At 40.4% G+C, this 15,000-nt stretch overlaps 2 long non-coding RNA genes across 2 annotated transcripts in view; one reads left to right on the plus strand and one right to left on the minus strand.

Annotated features, from left to right (window-relative positions):
- Positions 1 to 15,000, plus strand: part of LOC133535674 (uncharacterized) — a 104,624-nt gene that overhangs the window by 80,242 nt on the left and 9,382 nt on the right. The window lies entirely within an intron of this gene.
- Positions 1 to 15,000, minus strand: part of LOC133535673 (uncharacterized) — a 61,809-nt gene that overhangs the window by 689 nt on the left and 46,120 nt on the right. The window contains exon 3 of the long non-coding RNA XR_009802286.1: positions 5,449 to 5,647. This is a non-coding gene — a long non-coding RNA (uncharacterized LOC133535673). The remainder of the gene's footprint in view (positions 1 to 5,448; positions 5,648 to 15,000) is intronic.

A 15,000-nucleotide genomic window follows, 5' to 3' on the forward strand; every position in this document is an offset into this window, starting at 1 on the left:
GATCTATAAAGACTACATGTATAAGTAACTGATAAGTGTAAAAGTGGGGATTTTGCAAGTAATGTACAAGCTGTCACCATAGAGACACTCATTTCCCTTCACATTCATCACATCCTATGCGCAAACTGTCCAACAGGTGCTGTTTTGCTATGTTGTCGAATATGCATTCAACGGCATATACAATACGTACCACAGGAAGTGCATAGCTTAGCGTAGCTTAGCTTGCCAAAGTCATATTAAAACATTTTCACGGATTTATGAGCACCGTGTGTCATTTTCTATATTCTCAATGGAACATTTAAAGTTGTGGTGTTGTTTACTGGCGCCATCTTGCAGTCTACACGTATCTCTTATGTGTGACTGCCATCTCCTGGTCACAGTTATTACACCATGTACCAAATAAAACAGCTTGGAGGTCTGTAAGCACAACCATTATTATTCCGTACATTAGGCGCACCGGGTTACAAAGCGCACTGTCGATTTTTGAGAAAATAGGATTTTAAGTGCGCCTTAGAATCCCCAAAACTACATAAATTGAAATCTGAAAATCCATCAAGTGGTGCGGCTTCTTAGCTTGCCAAAGTCATACTAAAACATTTTGACAGATTTTTGAGCGTCGTCTGTAATGTTCTATATCCTCAATAGAACATTTAAAGTTTAGTTGTTGTCTACTGGCGCCATCTTGCAGTCTACATGTATCTCTTATGTGTGACTGCCATCTCCTGGTCACAGTCATTACACCATGTACCAAATAAAACAGCTTGGAGGTCTGTAAGTACAACTAGAATTATGATGTACATTAGGCGGGTTACAAGGCGCACTGTCTATTTTTGAGAAAATGAAAGGATTTCAAGTGCGCCTCACAGTCAGCAAAATGACGTAAATTGAAATCTGAAAATCCATCAAGCAATGCAGCTTCTTAAATTGCCAAAGTCGTACTGAAACATTTTTTACAGATTTTTGAGCACCGTGTGTAATGTTCTATATTCTCAATGGAGTGTTTAAAGTTTTGGTGTTGTTTACTTGAGTCAGATTGCAGTCTACACGTACCTCTTATGTGTGACTGCCATCTACTGGTCACACTTATCATTACACCATGTACCAAATAAAATAGCTTCAAGGTCAGTAAGCACAACCAGAATTATTCTGTACATTAGGTGGGTTACAAGGCGCACTGTTGATTTTTGAGAAACTGAAAGGATTTTAAGTGCGCCTTATAGTTCGCTGAAATACGTACATTGAAATCTGAATGTCCATCAAGCTGTGCGGCTTCTTAGCTTGCCAAAAGCGTACTAAAACATTTTGACAGCTAAATGAGCGCCGTGTGTAATGTTCTATATTCTCAATGGAGCATTTAAAGTTTTGGTGTTGTTTACTGGCGTCATCTTGCAGTCTACACGTATCTCTTATGTGTGACTGCCATCTACCGGTCACACTTATCATTACACCATGTACCAAATAATATAGCTTTGAGGTCGGTAAGTACAAGCAGAATTATTCCATGGATTAGGCGGGTTACAAGGTGCACTGTCGATTTTTGAGAAAATGAAAGGATTTTAAGTGCGACTTATTGTACGCAGAAATCCGTAAATTGAAATTTTGAAAATCCATCAAGCCGTGCGACTTCTTAGCTTGCCAAAGTCATACTAAAACATTTTGACAGATTTTTGAGCGTCGTCTGTAATGTTCTATATTCTCAATGGAACATTTAAAGTTTTGGTGTTGTTTACTGGCGCCATCTTGCAGTCTAGGCGTATCTCTTATGTATGACTTCAATCTACTGGTCACACTTATCATTACACCATGTACCAAATAAAATAGCTTCGAGGTCGGTAAGTACAACCAGAATTATTCCGTACATTAGGCGGGTTACAAGGTGCACTGTCGATTTTTGAGAAAATGAAAGGATTTTAAGTGCGCCTTATAGTCCGCAAAAATACGTAAATTGTAATCTGAAAATCCATCAGGCTGTGCGGCTTCTTAGCTTGCCAACGTTGTACTCAAACAATTTGATGGATTTTTGAGCTCTGTGTGTAATGTTCTATATTCTCAATGGAGCATTTAAAGTTTTGGTGTTGTTTACTTGAGTCATATTGCAGTCTACACGTATCTCTTATGTGTGACTGCCATCTACTGGTCACACTTATCATTACACCATGTACCAAATAAAATAGCTTCAAGGTCAGTAAGCACAACCAGAATTATTCTGTACATTAGGTGGGTTACAAGGCGCACTGTTGATTTTTGAGAAACTGAAAGGATTTTAAGTGCGCCTTATAGTTCGCTGAAATACGTACATTGAAATCTGAATGTCCATCAAGCTGTGCGGCTTCTTAGCTTGCCAAAAGCGTACTAAAACATTTTGACAGCTAAATGAGCGCCGTGTGTAATGTTCTATATTCTCAATGGAGCATTTAAAGTTTTGGTGTTGTTTACTGGCGTCATCTTGCAGTCTACACGTATCTCTTATGTGTGACTGCCATCTACCGGTCACACTTATCATTACACCATGTACCAAATAATATAGCTTTGAGGTCGGTAAGTACAAGCAGAATTATTCCATGGATTAGGCGGGTTACAAGGTGCACTGTCGATTTTTGAGAAAATGAAAGGATTTTAAGTGCGACTTATTGTACGCAGAAATCCGTAAATTGAAATTTTGAAAATCCATCAAGCCGTGCGACTTCTTAGCTTGCCAAAGTCATACTAAAACATTTTGACAGATTTTTGAGCGTCGTCTGTAATGTTCTATATTCTCAATGGAACATTTAAAGTTTTGGTGTTGTTTACTGGCGCCATCTTGCAGTCTAGGCGTATCTCTTATGTATGACTTCAATCTACTGGTCACACTTATCATTACACCATGTACCAAATAAAATAGCTTCGAGGTCGGTAAGTACAACCAGAATTATTCCGTACATTAGGCGGGTTACAAGGTGCACTGTCGATTTTTGAGAAAATGAAAGGATTTTAAGTGCGCCTTATAGTCCGCAAAAATACGTAAATTGTAATCTGAAAATCCATCAGGCTGTGCGGCTTCTTAGCTTGCCAACGTTGTACTCAAACAATTTGATGGATTTTTGAGCTCTGTGTGTAATGTTCTATATTCTCAATGGAGCATTTAAAGTTTTGGTGTTGTTTACTTGAGTCATATTGCAGTCTACACGTATCTCTTATGTGTGACTGCCATCTACTGGTCACACTTATCAGTACACCATATACCCAATAAAAAAGCTTCGAGGTCGGTAAGTACAACCAGAATTATTCCGTACATAAGGCGGGTTAAAAGGTGCACTGTTGATTTTTGAGAAACTGAAAGGATTTTAAGTGCGCCTTATAGTTCGCTGAAATACGTACATTGAAATCTGAATGTCCATCAAGCTGTGCGGCTTCTTAGCTTGCCAAAGTCGTACTCAAACATTTTGACGGATTTTTGAGCTCTGTGTGTAATGTTCTATATTCTCAATGGAGCATTTAAAGTTTTGGTGTTGTTTGATTGAGTCATGTTGTAGTCTACACGTATCCCTTATGTGTGACTGCCATCTACTGGTCACACTTATCATTACACCATGTACCCAATAAAATAGCTTTGAATTCGGTAAGCACAACCAGAATTATGCCGTACATTAGGCGGGTTACAAGGCGCAGTGTCTATTTCTTAGAAAATAAAAGGATTTTCAGTGCGCCTTATAGTCAGCAAAAATACATAAATTCCAATCTGAAAATCCTTCAAGCGGTGCGGCTTCTTAGCTTGCCAAAGTCACACTAAAACATTTTGACAGATTTTTGAGCGTCGTCTGTAATGTTCTATATTCTCAATGGAACATTTAAAGTTTCGGTTTTGTTTACTGGCGCCATCTTGCAGTCTACACGTATCTCTTATGTGTGACTGCCATCGACTGGTCACACTTATCCTTACACCATGTACCAAATAAAATAGCTTCGAAGTCGGTAAGCACAACCAGAATTATTCCGTACATTAGGCGGGTTACAAGGTGCACTGTCGATTTTTGAGAAAATGAAATGATTTTAAGTGCGACTTATTGTCCGCAAAAATCCGTAAATTGGAATTTTGAAAATCCATCAAGCTGTGCGGCTTCTTAGCTTGCCAAAGTCGTACTCAAACATTTTGACGGATTTTTGAGCTCTGTGTGTAATGTTCTATATTCTCAATGGAGCATTTAAAGTTTTGGTGTTGTTTGATTGAGTCATGTTGTAGTCTACACGTATCCCTTATGTGTGACTGCCATCTACTGGTCACACTTATCAGTACATCATGTACCCAATAAAATAGCTTTGAATTCGGTAAGCACAACCAGAATTATGCCGTACATTAGGCGGGTTACAAGGCGCAGTGTCTATTTCTTAGAAAATAAAAAGATTTTAAGTGCGCCTTATAGTCAGCAAAAAATACGTAAATTGAAATCGGAAAATCTTTCAAGCGGTGCGGCTTCTTAGCTTGCCAAAGTCATACTAAAACATTTTGACAGATTTTTGAGCGTCGTCTGTAATGTTCTATATTCTCAATGGAACATTTAAAGTTTCGGTGTTGTTTACCGACGCCATCTTGCAGTCTACACGTATCTCTTATGTGTGACTGCCATCTACTGGTCACACTTATCACTACACCATGTACCAAATAAAATAGCTTCGAAGTCGGTAAGCACAACCAGAATGATTCCATACATTAGGCGGGTTGCAAGGTGCACTGTCGATTTTTGAGAAAATTAAAGGATTTCAAGTGCGACTTATTGTCCGCAAAAATCCGTGAATTGAAATTTTGAAAATCCATCAAGCTGTGCGGCTTCTTAGCTTGCCAAAGTCGTACTAAAACATTTTGACGGATATATGAGCGCCGTGTGTAATGTTCTGTATTCTCAATGGAGCATTTAAAGTTTCTGTGTTGTTCACTGGCGCCATCTTGCAGTCTACACGTATCTCTTATGTGTGACTGCCATCGACTGGTCACACTTATCCTTACACCATGTACCAAATAAAATAGCTTCGAAGTCGGTAAGCACAACCAGAATTATTCCGTACATTAGGCGGGTTACAAGGTGCACTGTCGATTTTTGAGAAAATGAAATTATTTTAAGTGCGACCTATTGTCCGCAAAAATCCGTAAATTGGAATTTTGAAAATCCATCAAGCTGTGCGGCTTCTTAGCTTGCCAAAGTCGTACTAAAACATATATGAGCGCCGTGTGTAATGTTCTGTATTCTCAATGGAGCATTTAAAGTTTCGGTGTTGTTTACTTGCGCCCTTTTGCAGCCTACACATATCTGTTATGTGTGACTGCCATCTACTTCTTTTGTAAGGTGTACAATCCAGCAATACTCCAGTGTCCGGCTCCCTCACAGAGGAAAGGTGTGATATGAGCAAGCAGCGGGGTTTGCAATCTGAAGGAAAAGAAAGGGCAAAGTGTTGGCAAGCTGAGGCGGGAGAAACCTTTCTGCTGGTTGGAGCTTCACATGTCCTCCTCTCCGCCACTCACAGCAGGACCGAGACCAAAAGGTGAAGGGTAGCACTTTTGTCCCTCATCTGCCTCTCCTCCTCGTCCTCAGGCGACTTTGTCTCATCTCGCCTTAAACGCCAACGCGCGTAATGTGGAGCGATGGCGGGTGTTCTCCGGTACTTCAAAAGATGCCTGTTTTGATCACAAAGAGGGCTGACATGAAGGAAAATAGCATTTGAAATAATGCAACCAGACAATTGGCGGGGGGGCTCTCTGCCCAAAAAAAAAAATAAGGACCCCCGCCCCCTGACATTTGCGGTAGATGAAATAGAGCGATTTGTTCCCGCTCAGATCAATGCTGCAGGGCAAGGAAAAAAAGCAAAGAAAGGTGAAAGGAAACAATAGTGAACGTGTTCTCTTTGTGGTATTTACCTGCTAAGCAAACATGTCGTAACTAAAGTTGGCTGCCATGCGTCCCCTCCTGACAGCTCCAGACTTTCCCTCAGGACATGAAACATCATTAACATTATTATTGTTTGACTTCCTCCGCCCCCCCCTTTTTGTTCCCCCCTTCGTTCAAAGGAGATGTATTTACATGATGGATCCGCGGTATTGACTGAATAATTTCTATAGAGCTGTGAATATGCAAATAGCTGCTCAAACGGTTAGAAAAAGCATACCCCACGTGCAATTATGTAAATTGTCTTTGGTTATTCCTTCAGCGACTCGCCCTTGTGTTCGCTCATGCATTCATTTGCCATATTAGGAGTGGCCCGGCAGCGGCGGGCTCTCTCTGCGGGCTGTGTGGACACACAATGACTGTCCTCCTCTTCAGAGCGGAGTTGACCTCACAGCTCGCCAACACCGTGGAGGGAGCTTTCTTTCAAGAGGCCCTGCACACCTCACCTACATGCTCAGCATGCATAGTCTACACCACCACCTTCTTCTTCTTCTCCTTCTTATTTTTCTTCTTCTTCACCTTCTTCTTCTTTTTTTTCACCTACTTATTTTTCTTCTTCTTTTTCTTCATCTTCTTTTTTACCTTCCTCTCCTTCTTCTTCAATTTATTCTCCTTTTCCTTCCTCTGTCTTTTTCTTTACCTTCTTCTTCTCATATTTTTCTTCTTCTTCACCTTCTTCCTTTTTTCTTCTTCTAATTAAACTTCTCCTCCTTTTCCTTTTCTTCACTTTATTCTCTTTTTTCTTAGTCACCTTCTTCTCCTTTTCCTTTTTGTTCTTTACATTCTTCTTCTCCTTTTCCTTCTTCTACTTCTTTTTCTACTCCTTTTTCTCGTGTCCTTACTATTCTTCTTCTTCACCTTCTTCCTTTTTTCTTCTTCTAATTAAACTTCTTCTCCTTTTCCTTTTCTTCACTTTATTCTCTTTTTTCTTAGTCACCTTCTTCTCCTTTTCCTTTTTGTTCTTTACATTCTTCTTCTCCTTTTCCTTCTTCTACTTCTTTTTCTACTCCTTTTTCTCGTGTCCTTACTATTCTTCTTCTTCACCTTCTTATTCTTCTCCTTTTCCTTCTTCTTTGCCTTCCTTACCTTCTTTATATTTTTCTTTTTCTACTTCTTCACCTTCTTCTTCTCTGTGTTATTCTTATTTTTATTCATCTAAATCTTCCCCCTTCTACTTTTTCTCACCTTCTTCTTCTACTTTTTCACCTTCTTCTTTTTCTACTTCTTCTCCCCACTTCTCCTTTTCCTTTTTTCTTCTTCTTCACCTTCTTCTTGTCTTCACTTTCTTCTTTTTCTTCTTCCCCTTCTTTTTTTGCATGTCCTTCTTATTTTTCTTCTTTACCTTCTTCTTCTACTTCTCCTTTTTCTTCATATTCTTCTTCTTTTACTTCTTCACCTTCTTCTTTTGCTACTTCTCCACCTTCATCTTCTCTGTTTCCTTCTTCTAATTATTTTTTTTCCACTACTTCTTCACTTTCTTCTTTTTCTTCATCTTCTTCTTCGCCTTCTTCTTTTTCTACTTCTTCTCTGTTTTCTTCTTTTACTTCTTCACCTTTTTCTTCTCCATTTCCTTCTAATTATTTTTCTTCTTCTCCCTACTTCTTCACCTTCCTTTTCTTCTTATATTTTTTTCTCTTCTTCACCTTCTTCTTCTTCTTCTTCTCCGTGTCCTTCTCCTTCTTCACCCTTTTCTTCTCCTTCTCCTACTCCTCCCCCTCCTCTCACACCAAATCACAAACCTCATCAAATCTTTGCTGTTTAATGCGAAAAAAGGTTTGAACATGTAATCTTAGACAATATAAAGGCTGTTTTACTGAATCGATGACATTTGCTTGTTGTAATTAGTGCTGGTTGATACTGAAATATCGATACCACAGATAACAGATCTTGATGCTCTAATATAGATCCTCATATCAACATAATGTTTTTGATATCTTAGTTTAGGGGTGTCCGAACCTTTTCCACCAAAGTAGGCCCGGGCAATATTATTTTTTTGTTTAAAAAAAAAAATGCTAAAACCAGTTATTGTGTCAGCTATGTTTTATAGGTGACTATATTAATAATTATTAGAACATTTCAGCTTGTTCTCATTGGATACCAATATTGTTTTATTTTCCTCCATGTAAGAATAGAATAAAAAATAATAAGGATAGGATTCACTTCATAACCTGGTGTGTAAAAAATTCTGCCCGTAACAAAATGCTAATGTTTAGTTGCATAGATGTTACCCAGATTCTTTACCGAGATCATTAGTCATTTTTGTGAGGACTGTCTCCGTAGAGTGATTGGCCCTGAAACCGAGTTCACAAAGTTTGTGAGACGCTTAGTGTTCATTTAGCTGCTGTACAACAATTTATTTGAGGATTTTAGAGATAAAGGGAAGGTGGGACACCATCCGGTAGTTTACCATGAGTTCAGAATTGAGGTTAGGTCTTTTGAGCAGAGGATGAATAACCACTTTTTTTTTAATGCTAGTGGAACAGTTCCAGAGGAAAGTGTTAAGTTAATAATATTTATCACTGATGGTCCTATTATTAACAAACAGCTACTTGATAAGTTTCCCAGGAAATGGGTCTAGTAAATATGTTGTTTGCGTCACGTTGGGGTCGCATGTTATTGTGCAGATCGTTTTTCCAGGATGCAGACGGAACTCCGAAGGGCAACGTGCCGGTAAGACAATGATTTGTTTACCATAAATCAGTCAAAATTCAAAAATACAGGAAAATGCAAACAAACACAAGAAAAGAGTGTCGATTGCACGGGAAGCTAAGAAAATAGCTAACAGGAATACTTAGCATTGAATCAGTAATCAAATGGTATACTCATGTAACTTGTTGTATAGCGCAAACAAGAAAGACAGCCTGAGTGTGGTGAAAAACAGGCATAAATAGCTCTCTGATTAGTGCACGGGAGCAGGTGAACACTAATCAGAGGCAGGTGAATATAATCAACCTTCATGGCAACTAAAACACAAACCCCATGGTTGGTGAAAACAGAACTAAGGGAGTCAAACTAAAATAAAACAGGATCCGGATAATGGATCATGACCGCTTGTTTTGTCCCATTTACAGGTTGCAGGAATAAATGCCATCAGAAGCCCATAGGAGTCGCTCTCCTCTGCCTATCAAAGCACTTAAAATAACATCCAAACATCTCCAACAACGTTCTATATACACGCTGTAAGTATATACAGTCGTGGTCAAACTATTACACACATAACTCAATTTTTGTTTCATCTGACATCGCATGGACAAAAATTAGACCTTCTGGAGGAAAGTTCTGTGGTCAGATGAAACAAAAATTGAGCTGTTTGGCCACAATACCCAGCAATATGTTTGGAGTAGATAAGGTGAGGCCTTGAGGCGGTATAGCTCCGTTGGTAGAGCGGCCGTGCCAGTAACTTGAGGGTTGCAGGTTCAATCCCCGCTTCCGCCATCCTAGTCACTGCTGTTGTGTCCTTGGGCAAGACACTTTACCCACCTGCTCCCAGTGCCACCCACACTGGTTTAAATGTAACTTAGATATTGGGTTTCACTAGCTTTGAGTCACTAGAGAAAAAGCGCTATATAAATATAAATCACTTCACAAATCACTTCACTTTAATCCCACGAACACCATACCTACCGTCAAGCATGGTGGTGGTATTATTATGCTCTGGGCCTGTTTTGCTGCCAATGGAACTGGTGCTTTACAGAGAGTAAATGGGACAATGAAAAAGGAGGATTACCTCCAAATTCTTCAGGACAACCTAAAATCATCAGCCCGGACGTTGTGTCTTGGGCGCAGTTGTGTGTTCCAACACGACAAGAGCGCCAAACACACGTCAAAAGTGGTAACGGAATGGCTAAATAAGGCTAGAATTAAGGTTTTAGAATGGCCATCCCAAAGTCCTGACTTAAACCTGTGGACAATGCTGAAGAAACAAGTCCATGTAAGAAAACCAACAAATTTAGCTGAACTGCACCAATTTTGTCAAGAGGAGTGGTCAAAAATTCAACCACAAGCTTGTGAATGGCTACCAAAAGCGCCTTTATTGCAGTGAAACTTGCCAAGGGACATGTAAGCAAATATTAACATTGCTGTATGTATACTTTTGACCCAGCAGATTTAGTCACATTTTCAGTAGACCCATAATAAATTCATAAAAGAACCAAACTTCATGAATGTTTTTTTGTGACCAACAAGTATGTACTCCAATCACTCTATCACAAAAAACAAGAGTCGTAGAAATGATTGGAAACTCAAGACAGCCGTGACATTATGTTCTTTACAAGTGTATGTAAACTTGTGACCTCGACTGTATATTGCGATATATATTGAATATCTAGTTTAAGTAAAAATATATCGAGATATACTTTTTCGTCCAAATCGCCCAGCCCTAATTGTTGATGTGTTTAAGGAAAAACTTTACCGTTTTTGTATACAACAAATTAACTGAATCCTTGTGTACAATTTTCACTAATCGTCAAAATTCTACCACTTATTTCCTTTGGGGTCGCGGGGGGGCGCTGGTGCCTATCTCAGCTACAATCAGGCGGAAGGCGGGCTACACCCTGGACAAGTCGCCACCACATCGCAGGGCCAACACAGATAGACAGACAACATTCACACTCACATTCAGACACTAGGACCAATTTAGTGTTGCCAATCAACCTATCCCCAGGTGCATGTCTTTGGAGGTGGGAGGAAGCCGGAGTACCCGGAGGAAACCCACGCAGTCACGGGGAGAACATGCAAACTCCACACAGAAAGATTCCGAGCCCGGGATTGAACCCAGGACTACTCAGGACCTTCGTATTGTGAAGCAGACGCACTAAACCCTCTTCCACCGTGCTGCCCTGCCCCTTTACCTCCGAGTCATATTTGAAACATCATAAAGTGCGGTGGCACCTCATGGGAACAACATAGGTTAGAAGAAAATAGTGCAACCTCCTTAAAGTCGCTTCATAGTGTGAGCTTTGTTCACAACCTTTTTCATGGTTGCGTTTTTGGCAATGTGCAATGACCTCATTAAAGGGGAACATTATCAGCAGACCTATGTAAGCGTCAATATATACCTTGATGTAGCAGAAAAAAGACCATACATTTTTTAACCGATTTCCGAACTCTTAATGGGTGAATTTGGGCGAATTAAACGCCTTTCTGTTATTCGCTCACAGAGCGATGACGTCACAACTTAGGTAGTCAATTCGCCATTTTCTCAAACACATTACAAACATCGAGTCTAATCAGCTCTGTTATTTTCCGTTTTTTCGACTGTTTTACGTACCTTGGAGACATCATGCCTCGTCGGTGTGTTGTCGGAGGGTGTGACAACACGATCAGGGACGGATTCAAGTGTACTTACGTAGAGTGTGGATCAATTAACATGGCATGCTAATCAATGCTAACATGCTAGTTAGGCTACCTGTATGTACATTTGTAGCTATATTTTCATCCAGCCTTTCTCTCCACCCACATTTAATGCCAAACAAACACTTACTAATCGACGGATTTAAGTTGCTCCAGTGTCACAAGTTGCGAAAGTCCCGATCGTTTGGTCTGCACATTTTACAAGCGATGCTAAGGCAGACATGGCACAGAGATGTACGGATATCCTGCAGATTCATTTCCAACGATAAAGTCAACGAAATCACAAAGGTGAGTTTTGTTGATGTTATTGACTTATGTGCTAATCAGACATATTTGGTCACGGCATGACTGCCAGCTAATCGATGCTAACATGCTATTTAGGCTACCTGTATGTACATTTGTAGCTATATTTGCATCCAGCCTTTCTCTCCACCCATATTCAATGCCAAACAAACACTTACCAATCAACAGATTTAAGTTACTCCAGTGTCACAAGATGCGAAAGTCCCGATCATTTGGTCTGCACATTTTACCGGCGATGCTAAGGCAGACATGGCAGAGAGATGTATGGATATCCTGCAGATGCATTTCCAACGGTAAAGTCAACTCCAGTGTCACAAGATGCGAAAGTCCCGATCATTTGGTCTGCACATTTTACCGGCGAAGCTAAGGCAGACATGGCACAGAGATGTATGTATATCCTGCAGATGCATTTCCAACGGTAAAGTCAACGAAATCACAAAGGTGAGTTTTGTTGATGTTATTGACTTATGTGCTAATCAGACATATTTGGTCACGGCATGACTGCCAGCTAATCGATGCTAACATGCTATTTAGGCTACCTGTATGTACATTTGTAGCTATATTTGCATCCAGCCTTTCTCTCCACCCATATTCAATGCCAAACAAACACTTACCAATCAACAGATTTAAGTTACTCCAGTGTCACAAGATGCGAAAGTCCCGATCATTTGGTCTGCACACTTTACCGGCGATGCTAAGGCAGACATGGCAGAGAGATGTATGGATATCCTGCAGATGCATTTCCAACGGTAAAGTCAACTCCAGTGTCACAAGATGCGAAAGTCCCAATCATTTGGTCTGCACATTTTACCGGCGATGCTAAGGCAGACATGGCACAGAGATGTATGGATATCCTGCAGATGCATTTCCAACGGTAAAGTCAACGAAATCACAAAGGTGAGTTTTGTTGATGTTATTGACTTATGTGCTAATCAGACATATTTGGTCACGGCATGACTGCCAGCTAATCGATGCTAAAATGCTATTTAAAATAATAATAATGGATTAGATTTATATCGCGCTTTTCTATTGTTATATACTCAAAGCGCTCACAGAGAAGTGGGAACCCATCATTCATTCACACCTGGTGGTGGTAAGCTACATCTGTAGCCACATCTGCCCTGGGGTAGACTGACGGAAGCGTGGGTGCCAGTTTGCGCCTTCGGCCCCTCCGACCACCACCAATCATTCATTCATCATTCATTCACCGGTGTGAGCGGCACCGGGGGCAAAGGGTGAAGTGTCATGCCCAAGGACACAACGGCAGCGACTTTGATGTCCATAGGTGGGAAGCGAACCTGCAACCCTCAGGTTTCTGGCACGGCCGCTCTACCCACTACGCCAGGCTACCTTTATGATTATGATCCAGCCTTTCTCTCCACCCACATTTAATGCCAAACAAACACTTACCAATCGATGGATTTAAGTCGCTCCAGTGTCACAAGATGCGAAAGTCCCGATCGTTTGGTCTGCACATTTTACCGGCGATGCTAAGGCAGACGTGGCGCAGAGATGTATGGATACCCTGCGACACTCAATTGAAGGCGATCGCCCAATAGCGTCAATAGCTATTCGCTCAATAGCTTCAGTTTCTTCTTCCATCCATCCATTTTCTACCGCTTATTCCCTTTCGGGGTCGCGGGGGGTGCTGGCGCCTATCTCAGCTACAATCGGGCGGAAGGCGGGGTACACCCTGGACAAGTCGCCATCTCATCACAGGGCCAACACAGATAGACAGACAACATTCACACTCACATTTACACACTATCTTCTTCAATTTCGTTTTCGCTATCTGCCTCCATACTCCAACCATCCGTTTCAATACATGCGTAATCTGTTGAATCGCTTAAGCCGCTAAAATCCGAGTCTGATTCCGAGCTAATGTTGCTATATCTTGCTGTGCTATCCGCCATGTTGGCATCACTAAATGACGTCACAGGAAAATGGACGCTGGATTTAAAGATAGCGATAATCAGGCACTTTAAAGCCTTTTTTCGGGATATTCCATGATGGGTAAAATTTTGAAAAAAAACTTCAAAAAATAAAATAAGCCACTGGGAACTGATTTTTATTGGTTTTAACCCTTCTGAAATTGCTATAATGTTCCCCTTTAATGTGTTTCTTGGTTTTTAAAAAGTACAGGCAGTCGGATTTCTACAAGGACTGCTCAGTATAAAACACATGGCTCTGATCATGCATCTAACCTCCATATAACCTGCAATCACTAATTCTGACTTTACTTCCATATGGTGCGGGAGTGCTGCATTAAAGGTGACATAGCCAGTTATGTTGACATGTTTCCATTCCAGAACAGTTTTGCGTAATTGACACGTTATGTGTTTTGTTACTCCCACATTCCTTTCTACTTCACACATCAAAACTTAAGTGTTAATTTGGCAGAAGTCGGTAAAGTGCAGCTAACATATGCAGTGATGTCAGATGGAACAATATGTGCAGTGCGTATCCGCCGCGGAACCCCCCCAAAAAACCCAAAAGCAGATATTGATGTAATAATGCAGCATTTACACCACACAGGCTGTGTCAGGCAGAAAAGCGTTGCTGTGGGGGTGAAAATGTATCCCGTTGCGACAGCCAGCGTGACTTAAAGACCGGTTTAGAGCAGGAACAAAGCTCAGGAAGGAAATGCAGAAGACACACTGAACCGTGACAAACAAAAAAAACTTCACGCCTCTTTACTTGTAATTCAGGCATTTAATAAGTTCAGCGTCTGACTTCATTACTGTTGCTGAATCAGCTCCAAATCTGAGGTCAATTGTCTGTTAACATCTGTTGTATTTTACCTCTGCAGTTATTTATTTATTTTTTTTATTGTTTGCTATTTTGCATCTGAAACACATGAGAAGCTCGTAACACAACCTCCCTGTTTGACACTCAGCATCAAGGGTCGGAATTGGGGGTTATATCAAAGAAAAATGTGTTCCCAGGCGCGGCCACCGCTGCTGCTCACTGCTCCCCTCACCTCCCAGGGGGGTGATCAAGGGTGATGGGTCAAATGCAGAGAATAATTTCGCCACCCCTGGTGTGTGTGTGTGACAATCATTGGTACTTTAACTTGAACTTTTTAACAATATACTTTGTGTCAGTGGTTCTCAACCTTTTTTCAGTGATGTACCCCCTTTGAACATTTTTTAAATTCAAGTACCCCCTAATCAGAGCAAAGCATTTTTGGTTGAAAAAAGAGATAAAGAAGAAAAATATAGCACTATGTCATCAGTTTCTGATTTATTAAATTGTATAACAGTGCAAAATATTGCTCATTTGTAATGTTTTTTCTTTAACTATTTGGAAAAATATATATATAAATATAACTAAAAACTTGTTGAAAAATAAACAAATGATTCAATTATAAATAAAGATTTCTACACACTTAAAGTGCCCTCTTTGGGGATTGTAATAGCGATCCATTTGG

Source organism: Nerophis ophidion, linkage group LG16 (genome assembly GCF_033978795.1).
Source record: "Nerophis ophidion isolate RoL-2023_Sa linkage group LG16, RoL_Noph_v1.0, whole genome shotgun sequence".
In the NCBI taxonomy this organism is placed as follows: domain Eukaryota; kingdom Metazoa; phylum Chordata; class Actinopteri; order Syngnathiformes; family Syngnathidae; genus Nerophis; species Nerophis ophidion.